Raw genomic sequence first — 27015 nt, 5'->3', positions numbered from 1 at the left:
GACTGAAAAAATCTAAAATGCTGTGTAAGTCACACTAAGCATGTGTCTAGGCTAGATCTATTTTGCCGTATCTGTACAGAGTCTGATTCACAACAGAATCAAGGGAGGTATGGATGTGGAACCTGGGAGAGCAAATTTTTTTTAAAGATAGCATGTTTGAGGGAATAGCCAAGAGTCAATGAGAAATGGAAGACTGAGCTTGGTTGTAGAGCACAGCAGCAATGAGTCACTTAAGGAGTCAGGAGAGATCAGTCTTCCTTCTATTAACATGCCAATTAAATGAAAGAACGGCTTTTACTGGGATAATGTTAACATATTTTATAATATTATACTTTATCTCATATCCATATCTTTAGAGTTACTATCAGAAAAAGCCACACATGACCTTATGTAAATGGACCTTATGTAAATGATGGCAACTGTTAAGAACCAGGTATTTTATTATTTGGGGCCTTGGAGAGAAAAGAACCTGAAGAATGGGGGAGCTGGCTAGGAATGGAGAAGAGGCCTTGGGGGAATGAAGACTACTAACCTGTAGTGGAGTGGAGCTGGTTGGGGGTGGGGAGAAATGTAGCTCATGAGTGGTATTTAATGCTTAGAAGGAAACAAGAGAGCTGGGGTTAGACAAAAGTGGAGATTAGCCAGGAATCAAGTTCTCATGGGATGGGAGGTGACTTGGCAGTGTTGGTCAAAGTAGAAGCCAAGGTGGGATATTGAACTGGGTGGCCAAGATCAGAGCCAGAGCTATGGAATACAGAGCCAGGGATCTGGAGGCAGTTTGGAAGGATATGCAAGGGGGACTATGCCAAGAATACGTACCCCCTGGTTTGGGAATTTTCAAATGCGAAAGTTGCTACGTTTGTAATATATATTATGTAACAGTAATTTTTCTTAGGCTGTTCTTTTAGTCAATGTTGAATTAAGAGTTAAATTTAAAATCTGCAATTTTGTTTAAAAAAATTAAAACACCCAAACATATCATCTTTCCAACAAATGTTTTTTAAACAGATCTTTCAGCCAAGTTGCCTAAGAACAACAGTTGATTAGAACTGCACTTCTTCCTTCAAACACTGTCTACTGCAGAATGGAAATAGGAACCTCTGGGAATATCTGTGAGTCATAAAATGTTGCAGGGAACTTTCCAAAACCATTTTTTTTTTTTTTTGCTAGGATGGAGAGTTCTAATCTCATATTGGCAGGATCTGTTGGCTGCAAGGTACATTGTTTACTTTGATTTCTTCTCAGCTGTTCTGCATGATCTTGGATCATCAAGTTTTTGATATATTAGAACAGAAGATTTGCATAATATTACAAGATTATAACCCCTTCTCTTCTTCTATTCTCTTAAAATAGATAAAAATCTTGATTCTAATCTATGCTTCTTCCATGAGTATGTTTAATTCACTTGTCTTTGAAGGAAGTGGTTTGGATTAATCCCACAATTCTAAAAGTTTATAGTACTGGTAATTGGAAACATTTTTTATTCAATTAAAAAATGATGTCAAAAAACACTTTATGATGCTGCCAGAAAGGGGTATTTCTGAATGTGTATGCATGTGTGCACTGGGGTCGTTTAATCTAGTTTAAATATTGGTGCTTGTCATTCTTATACACCAGTAACAGACAAACAGAGAGCCAAATCATGAATGAACTTCCATTCACAATTGCTTCAAAGAGAATAAAATACCTAGGAATCCAACTTACAAGGGATGTAAAGGACCTCTTCAAGGAAAACTACAAACCACTGCTCAGTGAAATAAAAGAGGACACAAACAAATGGAAGAACATACCATGCTCATGGATAGGAAGAATCAATATCGTGAAAATGGCCATACTGCCCAAGGTTATTTATAGATTCAATGCCATCCCCATCAAACTACCAATGAGTTTCTTCACAGAATTGGAAAAAACTGCTTTAAAGTTCATATGGAACCAAAAAAGAGCCCGCATCTCCAAGACAATCCTAAGTCAAAAGAACAAAGCTGGAGGCATCACGCTACCTGACTTCAAACTATACTACAAGGCTACAGTAACCAAAACAGCATGGTACTGGTACCAAAACAGAGATATAGACCAATGGAACAGAACAGAGTCCTCAGAAATAATACCACACATCTACAGCCATCTGATCTTTGACAAACCTGAGAAAAACAAGAAATGGGGAAAGGATTCCCTATTTAATAAATGGTGCTGGGAAAATTGGCTAGCCATAAGTAGAAAGCTGAAACTGGATCCTTTCCTTACTCCTTATACGAAAATTAATTCAAGATGGATTAGAGACTTAAATGTTAGACCTAATACCATAAAAATCCTAGAGGAAAACCTAGGTAGTACCATTCAGGACATAGGCATGGGCAAAGACTTCATGTCTAAAACACCAAAAGCAACGGCAGCAAAAGCCAAAATTGACAAATGGGATCTAATTAAACTAAAGAGCTTCTGCATAGCAAAAGAAACTACCATCAGAGTGAACAAGCAACCTACAGAATGGGAGAAAATTTTTGCAATCTACTCATCTGACAAAGGGCTAATATCCAGAACCTACAAAGAACTCAAACAAATTTACAAGAAAAAAACAAACTACCCCATCAAAAAGTGGGCAAAGGATATGAACAGACATTTCTCAAAAGAAGACATTCATACAGCCAACAGACACATGGAAAAATGCTCATCATCACTGGCCATCAGAGAAATGCAAATCAAAACCACAATGAGATACCATCTCACACCAGTTAGAATGGCGATCATTAAAAAGTCAGGAAACAACAGGTGCTGGAGAGGATGTGGAGAAATAGGAACACTTTTACACTGTTGGTGGGATTGTCAACTAGTTCAACCATTATGGAAAACAGTATGGCGATTCCTCAAGGATCTAGAACTAGATGTACCATATGACCCAGCCATCCCATTACTGGGTATATACCCAAAGGATTATAAATCATGCTGCTATAAAGACACATGCACACGTATGTTTATTGCGGCACTATTCACAATAGCAAAGACTTGGAATCAACCCATATGTCCATCAGTGACAGATTGGCTTAAGAAAATGTGGCACATATACACCATGGAATACTATGCAGCCATCAAAAAGGATGAGTTTGTGTCCTTTGTAGGGACATGGATGCAGCTGGAAACCATCATTCTTAGCAAACTATCTCAAGAACAGAAAACCAAACACCGCATGTTCTCACTCATAGGTGGGAACTGAACAATGAGATCACTTGGACTCGGAAAGGGGAACATCACACACTGGGGCCTATCATAGGGACGGGGGAGGGTGGAGGGATTGCATTGGGAGTTATACCTGATGTAAATGACGAGTTGATGGGTGCTGACGAGTTGAATGGTGCAGCACACCAACATGGCACAAGTATACATATGTAACAAACCTGCACGTTATGCACATGTACCCTAGAACTCAAAGTATAATAATAAAAAAAAAAAAAGAAAAAAAGAAAAAAATAAATAAATATTGGTGCTTGTATTGAGCAAAATATGTACACAAAGGCATATCTTACAAACACGGTATTTATGTAAAGAATGAATAAAAAAGTAGGCCAGAAAAAAATAGTTCCTAATCTTTTGGCCATAAACTCAAACTGAATCTAAACTCTTTGATATTTAATGGAGTCTTGATAACTTCTGAATTGATTTATTGTTTAGGTTTTTATGTTTTTTCTATGTTTATTTAATGTTTAAAGAGTGGTGTACTTAGAATGTGAAAGGTCTTAAGTTTACAATTCCAAAGATTTTGACTATTGTACAAACCTGTATAGTCGCCACTCAAACCAATATATAACAATTCCATCACCCAGAATGCTCCCTGTGTTCCTTCCTAGTCACTTTACCATTACCCTCCTCCAAACACCAGAGACAGTATGGATTAGTTTTGCATGTCTTTGTCTTCATATACATTGATTCATACAGTATGTATTCTTTTGGGTTTGGCTTCTTGAGTCAAAATCTATGTAAGATTCATCCATATTTTTGCATGGATCAGTTTTTCATTTTTTTACATTGTAATTGAGCAATATCCTGTTATATGAATGTACCACCATTTTCCCTTCTCTTGATGATGAACATTTGTGTTATTTCCAGTTTGGGCTATTGTAAATAAGAGCACTAAGATACTCTTGTAAAAGCCATTTTATGGACGTAATGTTTTTATATCCCTTGGGTAAATTCCTGGCAGTGGGATTGCTGCATCACAGAACCTTATGTTAAATTGCCAGTATTTCACAGTGGTTGTACCATTTGACAATCTCAACAGCAATGTATGAAAGTTCCATTTGTTCCACATCCTTGTCATTATTTGGTACTATTTATCTTTTTGGTTTCAACTACTCTAGTGAGATTAAAATTTTAACACATTGTGGCTTTATTTGCATTTCTCTGCTTAAGAATGATGTTGAGGAACTTTTTGTGTGTTTATTGGCCTTTCTGTGTCTTCCTTTATGAAGTGTCTCTTACATTCTTCTACCAATTTTTGATTTTTTAAAATTTTTATATTGTTTATTTTTAGGAATTCTTTCTATATTGTAGAAGATCTTTGTCAGATAAATGTTCTTAACATATTCTCCCAGTCTTTGTCTTGTCTATTCATTTTCTTAATGATTTCTTTTTTGGAAAAATTGAAATGTAATTCACATGCCATCAAATTCACTCTTTAAAGTGAACAATTCAGTGTTTTTTAGTATATTCACAAAGTTGTGCGACCATCACCACTATGTAATTCTAAACATTTTCATCACATCTCAGATATACCCCATATCTATTAACACTCCTCATTTTCCTCTTCCCCCAGACGCTGGCAGCTGGTAATTTGCTTAAAAAAATCATGCAGAATTGCCTATTCTGGACAGCTCATATAAATGGAATGATACAATCTGTGGCCTTTTGTAGGTGGCTTATTTCATTTAGCATGATTTATGGCTGCATAATATTTCACTGTATGAATATACTACATTTAAAATTCATTCATCAATTGATAGGCATTTGGGTTGTTTCTATTTTTGTCTACTACAACCAATACTGTTATAAATATTAATGTTCAGGTTTGGGGTAAACTTAAGTTTCCATTCTCTCAAGTGTATTTCTAAGAATGGAATTGCTGGGCTATATGACAGCTCTATTTTTCACTTTTTTGAGAAACTGCTTAACTGTTTTCCAAATGCACCATTTTACATTCCCACCAGCAATTATATGAGGTTTCCAATTTCTCAATATCTTTGCCAGTATTTATTGTTGTCTGCTTAAAAATATCTGTTGATTGTGGTTTGTGATTTGCATTTCCCTGATGACAAATGGTTTTTTGATTATTATGATGAAACTAATATAAAGTGTTAACTTTTTTTCTTTAATGGCTTGTGTTTTATGTTTTGTTCAACAACTATTTGACTACCCTCAAGGTCATGAAGATGTTCTCTTACTTTTTTCTTCTAGAAGCTTTATGATTCTAGCTTTTACAATTAGATCAATGATCAGTAATGAGTTAATTTTTTTTACATATAATATGAAGTAAATGACAAGGATTTTAAAAATATGGATAGACAGTTCTCATATGATTTTTAGAGTAGGTTATAATTTCCCCTATTAAATTATCTTGACGCCTTTTCAAAAAACCAGTTGACCATCTGTACGTTGTGTTTTTCTGAAATCTCTATTCTGCTCTATTGGTAGGCGTTTATATTTTTATGTCAACATCAACATCACATGATAGTTGTAGCTTTATAGTAAGCCTTGAAATCAGGTAATGCAAACCATTAAACATTTTTTTTGTTCTCTTTTAACATTGCTGTGGCTTTTCTAATACTTTGTCGTTCAATACAAATTTTGGAAACTGCTTGTATTTTGTCCAAAAACACCTGCTTACATTTAACTAAGACTGCATTAAACCTATCTATCAATTTGGGGAGAAAGGAGATCTTACAAATTTTAGTCTTCCAATTTTATGAAATAGTATATCTTCACATTTACTTAGATCTTTAATTACTTTGAGTAATGATTTTTATTTTTTAATGAAGATCTTGAACTTTGGTTAGATTTAGTCTTTAGCATGTAATTTTTAAAATGCCAGTGTAAATGGTGGTATATTTAAACCACAATTCCTAATTGTTGGTAATATTTTAAAAGAGTTAATTTTTGGATACTGATTATGTACTCTGAGACCTTGCTAATTCACCTTTTATTTTTGGTTGAGTTCTGGAGACTCCCTAGAGTTTTATTCATATACCATAATGTTATCAAAGGGTAATAATGATTTACTTTCTTTTCAATATTTTGGCTATTTTTCTTTTTCTTGATTTTTTGTACTGGCTAGGACTTAGTACCATCAAGTGATGAGAGAAGACACCCTACTTTGTTCCCAATTTTAGGGTGACAGCCTTCAGTGTTTTACTATTATATAGTATGTTACTTTAAAAAAATAGATGCCTTTTATTATATTTAAACAATTCCTATCTATTCCTAATTTGCTAAGAATTTTGAATTATGACTGGGTGTTTAATATTGTTAAGTATAGTTTAAAAAATCTATTGAGATTACTGTATTATATCTTAATTTTTATGCTGAGATACATTGTATCATTATATCAAATATATTGAGATGACTGCATTTTATTTTTACAGTCTTCCTTTCATTATCAGTAGTATGATGTATCAGTTTCTAGGAAAGCCATAACAAAGTCCTACAGACTGGATGGCTTAAACAATGGAAATTTATATTCTCATAATTCTGGAGTCTAGAAGTCTGACATCAGTGTGTCAGCAGGATTGGTTTCTTTTGAGGCCTGTCTTCTTAACTGATAGATTGGTGTCTTCTCTGTCTTTTTACATGTATTCCCTCTGTGTATATTTGTGATTTTATCTTCTTATAAGAACATCAGTCATATTAGGTTAGGGCCCAACTTAATGACATCATACTAACTGAATTACCTCTTTAAAGACCCTATGTCCAAATAAAATTACATTTTGAGGCACAGGGGGTTAGGACTTCAGTATAGAATTTTGGGGTTAGAGAATTCAACTCATAACATTTAGCTACTCAGATTTTGTTTCTTGTGTGAGTTTTAAGTTGTACTTTTCAAGGAATTTGCTCATACTATTTCAGATGTCAAATTCATTGGAATAAAATTGTTTATAATCCTTTTAATATCTACAAGCTTTGAAGTGATATCCCTCTTTCATCTGTTATATTAGTAATTTGTACTTACTCTATTTCTCCTCTTGATCAGTCCTGCTAGAAGTTTAGCAATTTCATTAATCTTTTAAAAAGGATGGTCTTTTGACTTTGTTGATTTCTCTATTGTTAGTGCATTTTCTGTTTCATTGATTTCTATTTCTATCTTTAAACTTTCACCTTTCCTACTTTCTTTGGCTCTAATTTATTCTTCCTTTTTCAAATTCTGAAAGAGTAGATTAGATCATTCAATTTAAACTCTTCTTTTTTCCCCCTAATATTCTCATTTAATTACTATAAATTTTCCTGTGAGATGTGCTTTATGTGAAAAACTGATGTGTTGTATTTTCATTATTATTCCGTTTAAAATAATTCCAATTTTCTTTGTGATTTCTCTTTTGATCCATGAGTTTTTGAGAAGTGTTGCTTAATTTCCAAATATTTGAGGATTTTTAGATTAACTGTAGATTTAATAATGTTGTCTCCAAAACACAACTGTTCCAATCTCTGCCTGTTACCCAGTCCCAAAGTCACTTCCACATTTTTGGGTATCTTTTCAGCAGCGCCCCACTCTACTGGTACCAATTTACTGTATTAGTCCATTTTCACATTTCTTATAAAGACATACCTGAGAGTGGGTAATTTATGCAGGAAAAAGGGTTTAATGAACTTATAGTTTCATGTGGCTGGGGAGGTCTCGCCATCATGGCAGAAGGCAAGGAGGATCAAGTTATGTCTTAAATGAATGGCAGCCAGCAAAGAGAGAGCTTGTGTAGGGAAACTCCTCTTTATAAAAACCATCAGATCTCATGAGACTTATTCACTAGTATGAGAACAGCATGAGAAAGACCTGCTCCCATAATTCAGTTACCTACCACCAGGTCCGTCCCACAACACATGGGAATTCAAGATGAGATTTGGGTGGGGACACAGCAAAACTGTATGGTTTCAATTCTTTGAAATATATGGGGACTTGATTTATGTCCCAGTATATGGTCTATCATGGTGGATGTTCCATATATTCCTGAAAAGAATGTGTATCCTGGAGTGGTTGGTTATAGTGCTCTATTAATGCCAAGTAGGTCAAGTTGGTTGATAATACTCACATTATCTATACCCTTAATAATCTGTTTTTAACTGCTTCTATTATGAATCAATGTCAAGAGAAGGTTATAATCCTCAACTAATTTGTGATTTTATCTATTTCTTCTGTTACGTCTCAGTCTTTGAATCATGTACTTTGGTGGCTTTATTATTATAACATACACTATTATATTGCTGAATCTTCTTGATATTTCTACATTTTATCATTTTTTCTGTTTATCTCTAGTCACAAAGTCTACCTTGTCTCAGAGATTTATATAATCTCACTAACTTCCTTATTTTCACCACTTTTAAAACTAGTATATATATGTATTAGTTTGTTTTCATGCTGCTGATAAAGACATATACATTAAAAAGAGCTTAATGGATTTATAGTTCCACATGGCTGGGGAGGCCCCACAATCATGGCAGAAGGTAAGGAGGAACAAGTCATGTATTGCATGGATGGCAGTAGGCAAAGAGAGAGCTTGTGCAGGGAAACTCCCATTTTTAAAACCATCAGATCTCATGAGACTTTTTCACTATCATGAGAACAGCAAGGGAAATATCTGCCCGCATTATTCATTTATCTCCCTCCCACAACACGTGTGAATGCAAGATGAGATTTGGGATTACAGGCACACACCACCATGCCTGGCTAATTTTTTATATTTTATTAGAGACGGGGTTTCACCATGTTGGCCAGGATGGTCTCTATCTCCTGACCTCGTGATCCACCCGCCTCTGCCTCCCAAAGTGCTGGGATTACAGGTGTGAGCCACTGTGCCTGGCCTGGTTAATTTTTTTGTTTCAACTTCACTGATTCTTTTCCTTCTCACATTCAATCTGCTATTAGGTCATCGAATGACTGCTTCATATCTAATTTTGTAAATTTTGTATTTTTTAGTTCTATAATTTCCATTTGATTCTTTTCTATTTTTAACATTTTTGCTCAAATTTTCTGTATTATCATGTAAATTAACTACGTATTTTTCTCAGTCTCATAAAATATTTATTATGTTATTTTAAAACCCTTGTCTGCTAATTCTGACATCCGTCTCCTCTGAGGGTTGGCTTGTGTTGACTACTTTCCTTTTGATTCTGGATCACATATATACTACTGGTTTTATGCATGTCTCATAATTTTTGATTGTATAAAATAAATTGTATCAAAGAAGAGTTGAAATTGAAGATAATATTTTCTTCAAGAAAATGACACACTACTTCTAACAAGTTGTAAGGATGAGGGGCTATGTCAATGTAGTCTGTAATTGCAATGAGCCTGTGCTCTGTTGCAACTTTTGTACTTAATTTTATCACTAGCTTCACATGGTTTTGAGGGGAAGATCAGGAATTTCCCTAAATTATGGCTTGGGACCTGAGAATTGGCAAGACTCTGGAGATCACTGTGTTTTTCACTTGTGTTGTCAGATTTCTCAATGGACAGAGATTTCTGTCTACTTCACAGGAGTGCTGCCTATATTTTGAGATACTGAAGAATTTTCTTTACTCTCCAGCTCTGCCCCTAACTTTCCATGTCTCAGAAGATAGATCTATATTATTTCAACTTTCTGGGTTTTGCAGCTTTGCTTTTGGTAAAAGCCCTGTGCACCTCAGGGGAATTTCTTTCAGTTATCCTGCCCTGTCTCCATCCTTTGGTAGGCTGCTGTCATTGCTCTATCTACCCTATGAGAGTTGGGGCGACCTCTATCAATTTTCATTCCCTGTGTTTAGCCTTTGGTGTTCTTCTGCTTTGCAATCGGTGACGGCCCAGCATGGCTTAGAGGATTTTTTACTCTGCTCTCTTCCTACATTTTGAAGTGTACTTGGTCAAAGCCCAGTGCATTTCAGGAGGATTTCTTTTCTTTTCTTTTCTTTTCTTTTCTTTTCTTTTCTTTTCTTTTCTTTTCTTTTCTTTTCTTTTCTTTTCTTTTCTTTTCTTTTCTTTTCTTTTCTTTTCTTTCTTTCTTTCTTTCTTTCTTTCTTTCTTTCTTTCTTTCTTTCTTTCTTTCTTTCTTTCTTTCTTTCTTTTTCTTTCTTTCTTTTAAGCCTGAACCATGAAAATATTTTATTTTTTATTTATTTTTTATTATTATTATACTTTAAGTTCTAGGGTACATGTGCATAACGTGCAGGTTTGTTACATATGTATACTTGTGCCATGTTGCTGTGCTGCACCCATCAACTCGTCAGCACCCATCAACTCGTCATTTTTTTTTTATTATACTTTAAGTTCTAGGGTACATGTGCACAATGTGCAGGTTTGTTACATATGTATACATGTGCCATGTTGGTGTGCTGCACCCATTAACTTGTTATTTACATTAGGTATATCTCCTAATGCTATCTCTTCCCCCCACCCTCCCCACAATAGGACCCGGTGTGTGATGATCCCCTTCCTGTGTCCAAGTGATGTCATCGTTCAGTTCCCACCTATGAGTGAAGACATGCGGTATTTGGTTTTCTGTTCTTGTGATAGTTTGCTGAGAATGATGGTTTCCAGCTGTATCCAGCCCCTACAAAGGACACGAACTCATCCTTTTTTGTGGCTGCATAGTATTCCATGGTGTATATGTGCCATATTTTCTTAATCCAGTCTGTCACTGATGGACATTTGGATTGATTCCAAGTCTTTGCTATTGTGAATAGTGCTGCAGTAAACATACATGTGCATGTGTCTTTATAGCAGCATGACTTATAATCCTTTGTGTATATCCCCATTTCTTTCAGACCTCCTGCCCTGCCCCTGCCCTTTGCTACACTATTAACATGATTTAGCGAAAGTCAAATGGGGAATTGGTTTGTGGCTGACTTGTTCTTTTATAAGGCACACCACAATTCTAGACTGTTAGGCCAGCCCACACAGTACTGTTAAAAGTTTATTAACATTTTAGCAGTTTTTCCTTATTCCTATTAATTATGAGTTTTTCTTCCTCCTATGTTTCCAGGGATCATTTAGATTTTTTTTCCCTCTCTTTTACCTCATAAATTAAAACAAAAACAAAAACAAAAACATTATTTAGTAGCTTTTCTGTCTTTGTATTGGTTAGAGTGAGAGTGACAATCTCTTCTGACTACACCCTAAGTGAAAGTGGACATTCCATTATTTATAGATTTTTGAAGTGTTTTGTTTGAAAGAATATTTTATTTCTTTCTCTACCATATTTAAGGGCTGAAGCAAATAAATACAGCAATGAGAAACACACTTTAAACTTAATTGAGGTTTTGAGAGCTTAAGAGATTTTATTCTATTTTATCTTATTTTTTAATGTTTGAGATTCGCTTTTTTCCCCCTTAGGTTTATTGAGATAAAATTGAGAAATAAAAATTATATATGTTTATGCTATACAACATGTTTTTAAATATGTATGCATTATAAAATGATTACCAAAATCAAGCTAATTATCAAATTCATCACTTGACATAGTTATCTTTTTTTGGTAAGGAAATTTAAGATCTATTTTCTTACTAAATTTCAATTATACAATACATTATTATTAACTATAGTCACCATGGTGTACAATAGATGTATAAAACGTGTTCATCCTATCTGACTGAAACTTTGTACCCTTTGCCCAGTATCTCTCTATATCTCCCACCTCTTGGCAATTACCGTTTTACTCTCAGCTTCTCTGAGTTCTATGAGTTAGACATTCTTAGATTCCATACTTAAGTGAGATCATGCGGTATTTGTCTTTCTCTGCCTGACTTATTTCACTTACCATAAGTTTCTCCAGGTTCATGCATGTTGTTGTAAATGACAAGGTTTCCTTCTTCTTAAAGGCGGAATCATTTCTTGTCATGTATATAATCCCACATTTTCTTTACTCACTTCCCCATCAATAGACACTTGGTTGATTCCATATCCTGGCTGTTGTGAGCAATGCTGTAGTGAACATGAGAGTGCATACTGATTTCATTTCCTTTAGATACATACCCAGAAGTGGGATTGCTGAATCATATAGTAGTTCTATTTGTAATTTTTTTGACTTCCCAGCATTAATTAATGAGGTTCAACCATCACATTTCTGTAAGGCAAAAGTTGTATGAACTTGTCAATCACTTCCAAAACTTAAATACTTTATCACATACTATGTGACAGTCACCACTTACAGGCATAGGCTTTCAGTGCTGGCTGATAGCTCACCAGGCTTTTACATTTCTATCTTCCATGATGACCAACAATTTGGCATTGGGATGACTGGCTGAGACCAAGTTGACTTTATTATAGCTGTGGGGCAAACAAAATCCTGTTCTTATGCATGTATTCCACATATCTAAGATGTTCTGGCAGCTGGTACCTTTTGTGCTGGCCTCTATTAAAGGCTTGACACACTGGTAACAAGTCTGTGGGACAGGGAGGAACCTGGATCTATTTCCACATGGAAGGGGAGAATTAACTGGTATGTCCAAAAAGTCAGACTATCTCCTGACCCTTGTTTTCTGGAGGCTTATCAGGGCCTCTCTTGCTTGCTGAATTGCCTGGGCCTGAGGGAGGTGCTGCCTGCTGGGACTTCAATAAGAATTTTGTACAATGATTTAGCTCTCTGGGAATCAAAGCTGCATCTACTTGCTGCCAGAAAACATGTGTTTTTAACTTTGGACTTGTAACTTTTGAATACAGTTTTAAAGATACATTGTGTAGAAAAGCAGAAGGTTTGGTTAAGTAGTTTGCTCATTGACGTATTATTAGTTACATATCAGTTAGTGAATGTGAATTTCTTGGCATGGGAAGTGAAACATGATAAGCACTCAAAATGGGTTCATTGTTATTTTTTGTTGGAATCGTATAACTACAGGATGCCAGCTTTGTTGGATAAGGCACAGGGGAACTTAGTTGAGAGCATTGCTATGAAATAGAGAAAGAATGAAGTTGGCTCTTCGGATGGACTCTGCAGGAATTTCTGTGTTGCATATGCAAGCTGAATGTCTCAGAAGATAAACATGCCATTAAATTCCAAAATTTTAAATCACATTAGAAGTATTTAAGTGGCTTGCAAAGAGTATAATGGTTTGGAAAATTACAACATATTTCATGCTGTGATAATTCAGAGCCCTAAATTGATTCAACATGAACTCCATCTTGAAAATAAGCACATGAACATTCCAATTATGTAGGATCAAGATTAACTATAAATTTCTAAGTCTATAACTCAGTATTGTTTTAAACTTCCACCTGAAAATAACTGATCATGTCTAGTTATATGGTTATTTCTATTTGAGTAATTTCTTACATATGGGTGGCCATCAGTAAATTTTCATCAAGTTGTATGACAGCCTAGTTCAAGTTATCTTTCAACCCTTTATTTGATTCTTCATCGAATTTGATTGTTTCATTTAATGCACCAAAAGGAAGCACCATAGACCATGGATTTCGCACATACCTCTTTAATTGCACATCTCCCCCTCTTCTAATTCTTCTTCAATTACCTAAGAGCTTTCCTTCTTTCTTCAATATGTATTTTTTCTGTTCTTGTCCCCTTTCTCTCTAATTCTGTCTTCTTCTTTCTCCCCCTTTTCCTCTTCCTCCTGTTTTCTCTCTTTCTTTCCTATTCCCATGCCCAACCCTCAACAATTTTTCTCCTTCTTGCTATTTGTGGACTAAAAACATTCATACAGACATTACAAAACATTTAAAAAGTAATATTAGTGATTCCTAAGTATGGAGGAAGGAGAAAGCATATGTTTTAAGTGAAAATCAGCATCATTTAAACCTCCTATAGTCAGATATACAAAGACTAGAAGAAAATCTGAAAAAAGTAAATATAATTCAAATTATATTTACTTACTCTTTCATTTTGACTTTTTTTTTTTTTGAAACAGAATCTTGCTCTGTTGCCCAGGCTGGAGTACAGTGGCATGATCTCTGCTCACTGCAACCTTTGCTTCCCAAGTTCAAGCCATTCTCCTACCTCAGCCTGCCAAGTAGCTGGGATTACAGGCGTGAGCCCTCACGCCCAGCTAATTTTTGTATTTTTAGTAGAGATGAGGTTTCACCATGCTGGCCAGGCTGGTCTTGAACTCCTGACCTCAAGTGATCCTCCCACCTCGGCCTCCCAAAGTGCTTGGATTACAGGTGTGAGCCACCGTGACTGACCTCATTTTGATTTTTATAGATGTTATTATTATACTTTTTCTAGTGGGGAGTGGGTGAACTCCCCCCACTCCCTACCAGAAAAGGTATAATAAATTTTTTCAGACAGGATCTTGCTGTCACCCAGGCTGGGGGGCAATGGTGTGATTGGCTTACTGTAACCTTTAATGTCTGGGCTCAAGTGATCCTTACACTTTAGCCTTCTGGGTAGCTGGGACTGCAGGTGCACACCACCATGCCCAGCTAATTTTCTTATTTCTCGTAGAGACAAGTTCTCACTGTGTTGCCTAGGCTGGTCTCCAATTCCTGGCTTTGGCTTCCCAAAGTGCTGGGATTACAAGTGTGAGCCATTACACCCGGCCTAAATAACCTTCTTGTCTATATATCTTAGAAGTCTCTTTTACAGTCTCCTTAAAATTTTCTTTCTAAATCTTTGCCTCTGAAGCTGCTTCCCTCCCCACCGTCATCCTACAAATTAAACTTTTAAAATAAATTATTAATTGAATTGCTTGTTTTTGTCTTCTTCATAATCATCATCATTATAATAAACTTGTTTTATTCAACATTGCATTGAAAATATACTTTAACTGCACAATGTATTGAATATGCTGTTGTGATCTCATATACAATTCTCATCACCATTTCTAACTTTTTTTTTTTTTTGAGACAGGGTCTTTCTCTGTCGCTTAGGCTGGAGTACAGTGGCGCCATCTCGGCTCACTGCAACCTCCGACTCCTTGGTTCAAGCAATTCTGCTGCCTCAGCCTCCTGAGTAGCTGGGATTACAGGAGTCTGCCACCATGCAGGACTAATTTTTGTATTTTTAGTAGAGATGGGGGGTCTCACCATGTTGACCAGGCTGGTCTCGAACTCCTGACCTTAAGTGATCCACCTGGCTCGGCCTCCCAAAGTGCTAGGACTACAGGCATGAGCCACTGAGCCCAGCCTTCTAACCTTATTTCTATGGTAAATGTTTTTTGACTTACAAACAAACTTTTAGAGGAACACCCATATATAGTTCTGGAACTTTCTGAATTGAGTTCTCTGGAAAATTTGAATTGTTAGAGTGAAAGTATAAGTACATTTTTCCTCCTTTGATGTTGCTATCAATGAGAGAAACACTCTCAAATATATACAAACAAATAAGAGTAAATGACAAGAAAAATCACTGCAGATTACACACACAAACATATGAATGATTAATTGCTAAGGTAGATCACGAGAATGTCTCTCTCTCCCTGAATGTGTGTGTGTGTGTGTGTGTGTGTGTGTTTTGGGAGGTATACAATAGTTCATGGCATTTTTATTTCATTAAAATTATACCACATTTAGTGCTCCTATATTTTGGTCAGTCAAATAATTTTGAATTCCAGCCAATTTTACCTTTCAATTTCAATTTGAATAGTTTTGATTGTTGGCATAGCTGCTTTCATCACCGGCAAGTAAGTTTTACCTATAATGCAATCTGACTGAATCTGTACGTCAAACATAAAAAAAAACATTCTTAGTACATTAAAGCCACACACCTAACTTTTAGATTAACTACTCTTTGGAATTATATACATTTTTCCCTATTTCATCAATGGGAATGAAATAAATTCTTGGATTTCTAAGTAATAAAACTGGCATATTGAGTGGTTTGGTAAATTTGGTAATATGTAGAAATAAGTTATTTATTAATCTCATATATTCTTTTAAATCAAGAATATTATTAAGAGTCCTTGCTAGTGATTAGAAGCATGGATTCTTAAACCAGACTGTCTCAGTTCAAATCTCAGAACCTAAAAGTACGTAGAAAATATTTGGAACATTATCTGGCATATAGGAAGAATTATAGAAGTGTTAACAACTCTGGTTTTCAGAGAAGAAAATCTGTTAAAAAACGGAAAAACTGAAAATATGAAATAACATTGAAATCAAATGAGTGTTTCTTATAATTTATGTAGAGGAAATACTGCCAGGATAAGTCAAATTACTTGAAAATCTTATTTCTGACAAAATTCTAGAAATTTTGATTTCTAGAAGTCAAAATTTTGATTTCTAGAAAGAAAATTGATATTTGAAGTATATAGATATACATCTCCATAAAGTAATCTTAGGAACCTGAACTCTGTGACATTTTGATTAATAGAAAACAGCATTATCTTATGCTATAGAAATGACTTCACAAGTTTTCTTAAAAATAATGTACCTTTGGCTTTATATAAAGATGAAAATGAATAAAAATATGAATGTACCCTTTTATTTTCTTTTTAATTTTTGTGGGTACATAGTAGGTGTATATATTTATGAGATACTTTAGATGTTTTGATACAGGCATGCAATGTGAGATAAGCACATCGTGGAGAATGGGGTCTTCATCTCCTTAAGAATTTATCCTTTGAGTTACAAACAATCCAACTACACTTTTAAGTTATTTTAAAGTGTATAATTAAGGTATTATTGACCATAATCACCCTGTTGTGCTATCAAATAGTAGGTCTTATTCATTCTATCTTTTTTTTTTTTTTTTGCTTTTAAGTGACTAAAAATAAATAAATAAATTTTGACTTACACTTTAAGTTCAGGGGTACAAGTGCAGGTTTGTTATACAGGTAAACTTGTGTCATGGGGGTTTGTTTTACAGATTATTTCACCACCCAAGAATTAAGCCTAGTGACCATTCATTATTTTTCCTGATTCTCTCCCTCCTCCCACTCTTTACCCTCTGAAGGGCCCCAGTTTGTGTTGTTCCTCTCTGTGTGTCCATGTGTTCTCATCGTTTAGTTCCCACTTTTTTTTTTTAATTTTTATTTTTTTCCCTCAAGACATGCAGATTTGTTACACAGGTAAACATGTGCCATGGTGGTTTGCTGCACCTATATACCCATCGCTTAGGTATTATACCCTGCAGGAGCTCCCATTTATAAGTGAGAACATGTGGTATTTGGCTTTCTGTTCCTGTATTAGTATGCTAAGGATAATGGCCTCCAACTCCATCTATGTCCCTGCAAAGAACATGATCTCATTCCTTTTTATGGCTGCATAGTATTTCATGGTGTATATGTACCACATTTTTTTAAATCCAGTCTATCATTGATGGACATTAAAGTTGGTTCTCTAGCTTTGCTATTATGAATAGTGGTGCAAAGGACATATGTGTGCGTGTGTCTTTGTAACAGAGTGATTTATCTTCCTTAGGTATATACCAAGTAATGGAATTGCTAGGTTGGATGGTATTTCTGTCTTTAGGTCTTTGAGGAATTGACACACTGTCTTCCACAATGGCTGAACTAATTTACACTGCCACCAACAGAGTATAAGCATTCCTTTTTCTCCACAACCTTGCCAGCATCTATTATTTTTGACTTTTTATTAAAAAGTCATTTATTAAATAGTCATTCTGACTGGTATAAGATGGTATCTCATTGCATTCCTCTAGTGATCAGTGATATTGAGCTTTTTCCAATAATTCTTTTTGTGGCAACTGTGAATGGGAGTTCATTCCTGATTTGACTCTTGGCTTGACTGTTGGTGGTGCATAGAATTGCTAGTAATTTTTATACAATAAGTTTGTATCTTGAGACCTTCCCGAAGTTGTTTATCAGCTTAAGAAGCTTTTGGGCCTAGACAAGGGGGTTTTCTAGATATAGGATTATGTCATCTGCAAACAGGGATAGTTTGACTTCCTCTCTTCCTGTTTGCATACCCTTTATTTCTTTCTCTTGCCCAATTGTCCTGACCAGAACTTCCAATACTATATGGAATAGGAGTGGTGAGAAGGCACCTTTGTTTTGTGCTGGTTTTCAAGAGGAATGCTTCTAGCTTTTGCCCATTCAGTATGATGTTGGCTGTGGGCTTGTCATATATGGGTCTTATTATTTTGAGGTATTTTCCTTCAATAGTTAGTTATAGGTAATTTTTAACATGAACGGATGTTGAATTTTACCAAAAGCCTTTCTGCGTCTATTGAGATAATCATGTGGTTTTTGTCTTCAGTTCTGTCTATGAGATGAATCATATGTATTGACTTGTGTATATTGAACCAATCTTGCATCCCAGGGATGAAGCTTCCTTGATTGTGGTGGATCAGCTAGCTTTTTGATATGCTGCTGGATTTGGCTTGCCAGTATTTTGTTGGGGATTTTTGCATCAGTGTTCATCAAGGATATGGGCCTGAAGTTTTCTTTTTTTGTTGTATCTCTTCCAGGTTTCGGCATCAGGATGATGCTGGCCTCATAGAATGAGTTTGGAAGGAGTCCTTCCTCCTCAATATTTTGGAATAGTTGCAAAGGGAATGGTACTAGCTCTTCTTTGTACATTTGGAAGAATTCATCTGTGAATCCATCTGGTCCTGGGTTTTTTTTTTTTGGTTGATATGCTATTTATTACTGCCTCAATTTCAGAACTTGTTATTAGTCTGTTCAGGGATTCAGTTTCTTCCTGGTTCAGTCATAGGAGGATGTATGTGTCCAGAAATTTATCTGTTTTTTTCTAGATTTTCTAGTTTATGTGCATAGAGATATTCATAATATTCTCTGAGGGTTGTTTGTATTTCTGTGGAGTCAGTGGTGATATCCCGCTTGTCATTTATGATTGTGTTTATTTGAAACTACTTTTTTTCTGTGTTAGTCTAGCTAGTAGTGATCTGTTTTATTAATTTTTCAAAAAACTAGCTCCTGGATTTATTGAAGCTTTGAATGGTTTCTTGTGTCTCAATATCCTTCGGTTCAGCTCTGATTTTGGTTATTTCTTGTCTTCTGTTAGCTTTGGGATTTGTTTACTATTCGTTCTGTAGTTCTTTTAGTTGTGATGTTGGGTTAACTTGAGGTTTTTCTAACTTTTTGATGTGTGCATTTAGTGCTGTAAATTTCCCTCTGAAAACCGCCATAACTGTGTCCCAGAGATTCTGGTGTGTTGTATCTTTGTTTTCATTACTTTCAAAGAACTTGTTGATTTCTGCCTTAATTTTATTATTTAACCAAAAGTCATTTCAGAGCAGGTTATTCAATTTTCATGTAACTGTATGGTTTTGAATGAATTTCTTAGTCTTGATTTCAAATTTGTACTGTGGTCTGAGAGACTGTTTGTTATGATTTCAGGTCTTTTGAATTTGCTGAGGAGTGTTTTACTTCTGATTATGTGATTGATTTTACAGTGAGTGCCATGTAGTGATGAGAATAATGTATGTTTTGTTGCTTTTGGGTGGAGAGTTCTATAGATATCTATTGGGTCCATTTGATCCACTGCTGAGTTCAGGTCTTGAATATCTTTGTTAATTTTCTGTCTTGATGATCTGTCTAATATTGTTGGTGGGGTGTTAAAATTCCCCACTATTATTTTGTAGGAGTCTAAGTCTCTTTGAAGGTCTCTGAGAACTTGCTTTATGAATCTGGGTGTTCCTGTATTGGGTGCATATGTATTTAGGATAGTTAATTCTTTTTGCTGAATTGAACCCTTTACCATTATGTAATGCCCTTCTTCATCTTCTTTGATCTTTGTTGGTTTAACATCTGTTTTGTCAGAAAGGAGAATTGGAACCCCTGATTTTTTTGTTTTCCATTTCTTGGTAGAGTTTCCTCCATTCCTTTATTTTGATCCTATGTGGGTCATTGCATGTGAGATGGGTCTTTCGAAGATAGCATACTGATGGGTCTTGGTTCTTTATCCAGCTTGCCACTCTGTGTCCTTGAATTGGTGTATTTATCCTAGTTACATTTAAGGTTAGTATTGATATGTGTGGATTTGATCCTGTCATCATGATGTTAGCTAGTTACTTTGCAAACTTGTTAATGCAGTTGCTTTATTGTGTCACTGGTGTGTGTACTTCATTGTGTTTTTGTAGTGACTGGTAATGGTCTTTACTTTTCATATTTATTGCTTCCTTCTGGATATCTTGTAAGGCAGTTTTGGAGGTAACAAGTTCTCTCAGCATTTGCTTGTCTGAAAAGGATCTTATTTCTCCTTCATTTATGAAATTTGAATGTTGGCCTATCTAGCTAGGTTGGGAACGTTCTCATGGATGATATCCTGAAGTATGTTTTCCAAATTGATTCCATTCTTCCTATCTCTTTTAGGGACACTAATCAGTCATAGATTCAGTCTGTTTACATAAGCCCACATTTCTTGGAGGTTTTGTTTATGCCTTTTCATTCTTTTTTCTCTATTTTTGTCTGCTCCCATCTTGTCAGACAGGCAGTCTTCAAGCTCTGAGATTCTTTCCTCCGCTTGATCTATTATGCTATTAATACTTGTGATTGCATTATGAAATTCTTATAGGGTGTTTTTCAGCTCTGTCAGGTTGGTTACATTCTTCTTTATACCAGCTATTTTGTCTGTCAACTCCTGCAATGTTTTATCAGCATTCTTGTGCTGAATCTTTCTCTCATCTTTGTATGCTTATCTACCTTCTATCTTTGAGGTTGCTGACTTTTGGATGATTTTTTTGTTTCCCTTTAACAGTCTAGCTACTTTTCAGCAGGGCTGCTGTGGTATGCTGGGAGTCTTCTCTAGTCCCTGATCAACTCAGATTTTCCAGTACATAGAGGCATCACCAGTGAAGGATGTGAATGAGCAAAGATGGCAGCCTGCCCCTTCCTCTGCCCCTTCCTGTTCTCAGTCTCCAGGCTCCTCACTCTGTCCAGATAGGAGGCAAGGTGGTCGTTCAGGCTTTGCATGGTCTCCTTCATTCTGGATGTCTCCCATTCCTGCCAGACCCCTGGCCATCCCCACAGCCAGGCCCCGGGATCCCATGCCACCCTGGAAGCCGGTGGAGTGGGACACGGAGATCCAGGAACCACAGCCCCCAGCACCTGCATAGACACTGACTGCACTGCTGACCATCTCATCTCAGGGAGGTACAGACTTGTTGCCAGCCTGAACGCACCTGTAGGAGGTGGCTGACGACTCCAGATCTGAGGTCTAACCCAGTCAGGAGAAATGGGATCAAAGGCCTATTTTAAAAAGTTGTCTGGGTCGTCAGCAAAGCCTGAGTCCTGTCCTCTTGCTCTCCTCCTGGGACAGCATGAGCTTCACCACTTCACCACTCACTCTACCTTCACCAAGTACTGGTCCCTGGGCTCTGTCCAGGTGCCCAGCTACGGCACCCGGCCGGTCAGCAGTGCAGCCAGTGTCTGTGCAGGTGCTGGGGGCTGTGGTTCCTGGATCTCCGTGTCCCACTCCACCGGCTTCCAGGGTGGCATGGAATCCCGGGGCCTGGCTGTGGGGATGGCCAGGGGTCTGGCAGGAATGGGAGACATCCAGAATGAGAAGGAGACCATGCAAAGCTTGAATGACCACCTGGCCTCCTACCTGGACAGAGTGAGGAGCTTGGAGACTGAGAACAGGAAGCTGGAGAACAAAATCCAGGAGCACCTGGGGAAGAAGGGACCCCAGGTTAGAGACTGGAGTCATTACTTTAAGACCATCGAGGACCTGAGGGCTCAGATCTTCGCAAATGCTGTGGACAATGCTGGCATCGTTCTGCAGATCAACAATGCCCGTCTTGCTGCTGATGACTTTAGAGTCAAGTATGAGACAGAGCTGGCCATGTGCCAGTCTGTGGAGAGTGACATCCACGGGCTCCACAAGGTCACTGATGACCAATGTCACTCGGCTGCAGCTGGAGACAGAGATTGAGGCTCTCAAAGCGGAGCTGCTCTTTATGAAGAAGAACCACGAAGAGGAAGTAAAAGGCCTACAAGCTCAGATTGCTAGCTCTGGGTTGACCCTGGAGGTAGATGTCCCCAAATCTCAGGACCCCATCAAGATCATGGCAGACATCCGGGTCCAATATGACGAGCTGGCTTGGAAGAACCGAGAGGAGCTTGACAAGTACTGGTCTCAGCAGACTGAGGAGAGACTACAGTGGTCACCACGCCGTCCACCGAGATTGGAGCTGCTGAGATGATGCTCATGGAGCTGAGAAATACAGTCCAGTCCTTGGAGATGGACCTGGACTCCATGAGAAATCTGAAGACCAGCTTGGAGAACAGCCTGAGGGAGGTGGGGGCCCACTACACATAGCAGATGGAGCTGCTCAACGGGATCCTGCTGCACCTGGAGTCAGAGCTGGCACAGACTCGGGCAGAGGGACAGTGCCAAGCCCAGGAGTAGGAGGCCCTGCTGAACATCAACGTCAAGCTGGAGGTTGAGATCACCACCTACCGTCGCCTGCTGGAAGATGGCGAGGACTTCAGTCTTGGTGATGCCCTGGACAGCAGCAACTCCATGGAAACCACCCAAAAGACCACTACCCGCCAGATACTGGATGGCAAAGTGGTGTCTGAGACCAATGACACCAAAGTTCTGAGACATTAAGCCAGCAGAAACAGCATACCCTTTGGGGAGCAGGAGGTCAATAAAATGTTCGGAAGTCAAAAAAAGAAAGTAGTCTGACTACATTTTTGTAAAGCACCTATGCAGTGCTGGGGGTCCACTTCAGCCCCTGGTTGCCTTGGATACTTCAAAAGCTGTTAAACAATTCCCTAGGAATGAGGCTGAATCCAGGGGGCTGAGTAGCAAGAGTCTGTGGGCCCCACTTCCATGGTGCCTCACAGCAAAAGACCCACTGGCCTGGAACTCCAGCCAGCCACTCCTAACTAATTGTTTTTTGTACTCATTAAACATCCCCACCTCCCCCTGCTCCCCACTACCCTTCCCAGCCCCCGGTAACCATCCTTTTACTCCCTATCTCTATGAGTTCAATCGTTTTGATTTTTAGATCCCAGAAATAAGTGAGAACATGTGATGTTTGTATTTCTGTGCTTGGTTTATTTTGCTTAATATAATGATCTCCAGTTCCATCCATGTTGTTGCAAGTGACTAGATCTCATTCATTTTTATGACTTAATAGCACTCCATTGTGTATGTACACCACATTTTCTTTATCCATTCATCTGTTGATAGTCACTTAGGTTGCTTCCAAATCTTAGCTATTATGAACAGTGCTGCCACAAACAGAGGAATAGTTATCTCTTCAATGCACTCATTTCCTTTCTTTTGTATATATACCCAGTAGTGGGATCGCTGGATTATATGGTAGCTCAATTTTTAGTTTTTTGAGGAACTTCCAAACTGTTCCCCATAGTGGTTGTATTAATTTACATTCCCACCAATAGTGCACAAGGGTTTATTTTTCTACACATCTCCTTCAGCATTTGTTATTTCCTGTCTTTTGGATACAAGCCATTTTATGTCCAAATGTTATAATGATATCTTATTGTAGTTTTGATTTGCATTTCTCTGATGATCAGTGATGTTGGGCACCTTTTCATATGCCTGTTTGCCATTTGTATGTGTTCTTTTGAGAAACATCTATTCAAATCTTTTGCCAGTTTTTTTTATTAGATTGTTATTTATATTTTTTGGAAAACCACTTTGTGGCATTATCTATTGTTAATGTTCCTTGTATTAGCACTCACTTGATACATATTTTAAAAAATCATTTATTAACAGAGAAATGTTTCTTTTCCTTACATACAACTTTGCTTCCACTGATAAGAAAATAAGAATGATTAAGCTCATTATTTATATATATTCTGCCTTGTAAAGCAGAGAAATTGCTATGTGTTTAACAAACTACTTTCTTTTTCTTTTAGTCATAGAGAAATACTATTCTTTGCAGTCACCTTGCATCTACATGGGGCCATGTAACTAAGCCTGGCCAACAGAATATGAATGGATGTATGCCAGTTTTAAGCATGACCTCTAAATTATCTTGCAGGCTTTAACATGCTTTCTCTATGCATGTGAACTGACTGAACACAGAGGATCTAGCAGAAGCATAGACAAAAGTCTGGCATATGGTCACATCACAGTGTGAAAGTGTTAACAGTGGCAAATCCATGCAGGTCTGCCACAACCTTAATTCTTGCCTCCTCAGAAGACGTAATTCAACCGAGGGATATAAGACAGAGTGAGAAACTGAGGCAAGCTTTAGAACAGGAGTGAAAATTTATTAAAAGGTTTTAGAGCAGGAACAAAAGGAAGTAAAGTACACCTAGAAGAGGGCCAAGCAAGTGACTTGAGAGATCAATTGCACTGTTTGTTGGCATACTTTCAGGGTCATGTGTCACTTCTCCCCTGATTATTTCCTTGGGGTGGGCAGTCTGCATGCACAGTGGCCTGCCAGCACTTGGGAGGTGCCATACGTGCAGTGTGTTTACTGGAGTTATATGTATGCTCACTTGGGACATTCTTCTGTTACCAGTCAAATGCTCCTAGAAGGTCATATATAAGTTAAACTCAGCCATTTTGCCTCGTAGTGCGCATGCTTGAGCCCACTTACCCAACTCCTGAGATCTTATTAGGATGCTGCTGATCACTAGTTTCAGGTTTTTCTACCTATTGGGAGAGTCCCTTTTCCTGGTGCTGGCTGTGACCAATTATTATTTTAGAGAAACAGTGTAATAATCACCTGACCATCACCTGATGCTTACCTGACATTCTCGATGAGGTTGTTGGGGAGAGACCCTCTCATGCCCTATTCATGCCTGACTAGCTACCTCCTGTAACAAAAGGAGCTGTGATCACTAAGTCACCACTTGAAGCAGAGCTGCCCAAGAGAGTCACCAAATCAGAAACATACTGTTGACAAAAAGAATCAAACTCTGTAAAATATTTGAAGACATTTATTCTGAGTCAAATATGAGTGACCAGTGGCCAGTGACACAGCCCTCAGGAGGTCCTCAAAACATGTGCCCACGGTGGTCAGGTTACAGCTTGGTTTTATATGTTTTAGGGAGACTTAAGACATCAGTCAATGTGTGTAACAATTTTGTTTCAGTCCAGAAAGGTAAGACAACTTGAAGCCCTCTCTTTGAAGGGAGGGCTTCCAGGTCACAGATGGAGTCAAAGGTTTTCTAATTGGCAATTGCTGAAATAGTTATTAGCTAAAGACCTGGAATCAATAGAAAGAAATGTCTAGGTTAAGATAAGGGGTTGTGGAGGCCAAGGTTTTATCATGCAGATAAAGCCTCCTGGTAGCAGCTTCAGAGGTCTTATCAAACCTAAAAAGGTGCCAGACTCTAAGTTAATTCTCTCCTGGATCAAGGGAAAGGCCTAGAAAGGAATGGGGATTTTCTACAAAAAGTAGATTTTCCCCCATAAGAGATAGCTTTGCAGGGCCATTTCAAAATATGTCAAATAAATGTATTTTGGGGTAAAATACTTTGATTTCTTTCAGGGCCAGCCATCTGTCACGTGATGCTATATTAGAGAGTCAGGCTGGATTTTGGTGTCTTATTGCCTAATGTTAATGCTGTGCCTGAGTGCCAAAGGGAGGAGGGTATAATGAGGCATGTCTGACCCTCCTTCCTCCTTCCCTTCATGGCCTGAACTGGTTTATTTTGGAATGCCCTTGGCTGAGAGGGAGTGGGGAGGGCTTATAATTTTATTTTTGGTTTACAATACACATGAGATTTTCCATGAGAAAACACATCCCTACACCCACACCTACATACCACACCCACACTCCAGTTTATTGCCCAAATCTGTTACAGGAAAGGGGTCCTGATGCAGACCCCAAGAGAGGGTTCTTGGATGTCACACAAGAAAGAATTCAGGGTGAGTCCACAGTGCAAAGCAAAAGTGAGTTTATTAAGAAAGTAAAGTAAAAGAACAGCTATTCCATAGACATTGTAGGCCATTCCCAAAAGTAAGAGGAGGAATGCGTCCACCCTATGTACAATGCTGGTTTATATACAGGATAAAAGAATCGTGGGCAGATGTGCCCTGCTACAAGGGTTTGTGATAAAGGATTTATTTTCGTAATTACTGTATTTTGCGAGAATCAATATTGTTATCTTTAAAGCAAAATTAGTAATGCTTTTGTTCTTAAGATATCAAGATATTAGGACACTCCCAAGTCTGGGTTTGTTAGTAAATATTATCAATCTGTTCCCTTAACTGTAAACATCTAGAGGCTGAGAATACCTGACTTTCTGGGAATGCAGCTCAGCAAGCCCCATCCTCATTTTCCTAGCCCTCACTCAAAATGGAGTCACTCTGGTTCAATTGCCTCTGACAAATCCGTTGAGAGATTGTTTGTTATAGCACCTGGCATTATTAATTCTGATTGACACACATTTAAAAATGTACAGTGGTAGGATTCTATTGTCTAATTTTTGTTTTGTGTACTAAATTTCTTCTTTCTGCTTATTAATTTTAATTTTTATTGACCTTCTTATAATGTGCTGTTCTTGTATGCTTTTTCAAAATTTTCTAAGTATTATATATATAATTTATATGCAGGTAGAATATTAATTGATAGCAAGTAAGTTAAAAATCTCACCATATTTCAATTTTGTTTAATGAAACATAATCAGAGTACACAAATGCTTCATAATCATTATTGTCCCAACATTAAAATTTAAGTGTAAAGGGAAAAAAGATAAATACTAAATTAATTAAAATAATTTTTATTTATCATTTAAAAAGGAATTTAAAAGGAATTCTATTTAAAAAGGAATTCAGATGCATTATATATGTGGAACTTCTTTTTCACCTTTGAAGACTGAATTCATATTAGCATGTTTTAATATTTTAAGAAATATATCAATAAACTTTTTTCCAGTAATTTGTATTTCCTTTAAGGCAAACACAAACGTACAAAATAGGCATATTAGAAATTTACTTATTGGGTCACGTCATATTTTGAGGAAATGGGTGGATAATGTTGG

General features: G+C 37.2%; 1 long non-coding RNA gene and 1 pseudogene across 4 annotated transcripts in view; both read left to right on the top strand.

The window, feature by feature from the left end:
• Window positions 1-27015, top strand: part of LOC123567926 (uncharacterized) — a 234306-nt gene that overhangs the window by 130134 nt on the left and 77157 nt on the right. The window contains exon 6 of one of the 4 annotated variants that reach the window (XR_010579991.2): window positions 20798-20928. The exons of 2 other annotated variants lie outside the window; for them this stretch is intronic. This is a non-coding gene — a long non-coding RNA (uncharacterized lncRNA). Of the gene's footprint in view, window positions 1-10636; window positions 11278-20797; window positions 20929-27015 lie in introns of those variants that run through there. One more of the 4 variants, XR_010579990.2, reaches the window with a different exon arrangement.
• On the top strand, window positions 21164-22776 carry LOC102136750 (keratin, type I cytoskeletal 18 pseudogene; annotated as a pseudogene).

The sequence above is a fragment of the Macaca fascicularis genome, chromosome 12, assembly GCF_037993035.2.
Source record: "Macaca fascicularis isolate 582-1 chromosome 12, T2T-MFA8v1.1".
Taxonomy (NCBI): Eukaryota; Metazoa; Chordata; class Mammalia; order Primates; family Cercopithecidae; genus Macaca; species Macaca fascicularis.
The sequence above is the reverse complement of the archived record's forward strand: the minus strand, read 5'-3'. Positions and strand labels throughout refer to the sequence as shown.